This window comes from Ochotona princeps, chromosome 4 (genome assembly GCF_030435755.1).
Source record: "Ochotona princeps isolate mOchPri1 chromosome 4, mOchPri1.hap1, whole genome shotgun sequence".
Lineage (NCBI taxonomy): Eukaryota > Metazoa > Chordata > Mammalia > Lagomorpha > Ochotonidae > Ochotona > Ochotona princeps.
The window spans coordinates 29,514,607-29,516,599 of record NC_080835.1 but is presented as its reverse complement, the minus strand read 5'-3'; positions in this window follow the sequence as shown (position 1 = coordinate 29,516,599).

Here is a 1,993-nt window from a genome sequence, read left to right as displayed (position 1 = left end):
CTTGCTTGTTTGCTTGCTTGCTTTAGTAAAAGGAGAAAGATTTATATGATCTGAAGAGAAACCAGAGTAATCTTGCTTGCTTTCTGATATCCTTCTGTGATTGAATTCAGTGTCTTCTTACTCGTCAGACATCTTGGATAGCTTCCTTTAGTTTTCTTACTTGACCTTCTATGGTTGTGTTATCCAATCTGTTAGTTACTAGCCACATATTGCCACTGAATACTTGAAACATGCCTAGTCTGAATTGAGAGGTGCTGGAGGTATAACATACACACTAGATTTCTAAGACTTAATAGGAAAATAGATCTATCTCATCACATTTTACATTAATTACATATTGGTATAACAACGTTTTAAACACACTGGGTTAAATAGAATGTGTTTCCAAAGCTAATTTTACTCTTGTATTGTTACCTTTTTTCATATTGTTAGTAGAAAATCCACAATTTCATATGTGACTTTTACTTTTACTGGCACTGCCCCCACAGTGACCTATAACAACCGAAACTTGCTTTAAGTCTTTTTTTTTTTACCTATGAACTGCTTTCATCTGTTTTTCTAGATACTTCTCTATATGCCCCATCTCAAACTTTTCTGATCTAAATCTACTGTTTTCAATTCTTAGTCTTCTAAAAATCACCTGGGCTTTTTACTAAAAGTGTAGATTCTTTGACATTTTTTCTCCCACAAACTCCCCATACTTTCCTGCCTCTCTCCAACGGAGCAGGTGTATGCCATTCTCAAAGCACTTTACTCCTTGTTAAAATCTCTTCTATCCTCACAAGCATACAGTAACTGGAGAATGCTCATGTGGCAGATGGGCTATTTGAACACTGCTTAACCCATGGCTAAGTTGTGGTACCCTTCCATTCACCTGTACCTTGCCCAACTGTGACAATAGTTTCCCCCTCCACTTTTCACTGCATCCTTAAATTGACTCAATAAGCCACATTATTCAAGAACCTTACTTGGTTTGTTCCCTTCCCTTTGGGATAGCTTGCCTAATCGTTTACTAGATGGCTATTATTAAATTGTTTGTTTCTCATATGACAGTACAATTTAAGCATTAATTTACTTGTAGAATATCCCTGCTTTGTTGTCTCTCCTTTTATCCTGTGAATATTACCATGTTGTCACTGTGGAATGTATCACAGTACACTGATTCACCGTATTCTCTCGAGATTATCCACTCCTTTTGCTTTGCTCGTATTCCCTAGTTCTAGAATTCGTCTAACATAGTGAGAGTCCAAGTCCTGCCTAGAGATGGAGCAGCATAGAAGTGGTGCGGAGAACCACAGGTCAACTGAGAAATACAAACTTTATAGGTGGCTGGCGTCACCGCCAAGCTGGGGCTGTGGGGGATCTTACCCGCCTTTTCACAGGCAGTTTACAGCAACGGTTCCTGCTTTTGGTTTTCCACTGTATCCACCTTAAAATGGTTCACTGGTCAAGAACCTCCAATTTAAGACATTTCAGGCGTTCAGTGACTCAAGGTGAATGAAATTCACCCCCAAAATGGAGCCCCTACACCTGGCGGGGCGGTATACATGACACACTGATTCTTCTTCCCTCACAACAACCACCTTCCTGAAACCTGCATTTTCCTCACAGTAACGGCTCTTTTTGTCATTTATGCCTTTTAAAAATTTTTTATTATGTGCTTTGACGTGTTCCTTAGGTTTCGGGTCCTTACTTGAGATCCTTTCAACTCATTCTCTTTCCCTCGGGGCCGGGGGCGGTTAGGAGCGTTTGGGACCTAAAGTCTTATACCTGCTGCAGTCAGCCGAACCTGTATCCTCCAAGACAAAGTCCGCCGGGCTCTTCCAACTCCCTGAACTCGGAGACAAGGCGGGAAAAGCGCGTCGCCGTCTGAGGCAACTATTGCGGCCTCTGGAATCATTCGCCAACCCCGGCCGCTAGACTCCCTCAGTATCCGGAAGCGTCCGGGCTCCGTTCCGCTCTAGGCTTCACTCAGGTTTTCTTTATGGTGGTG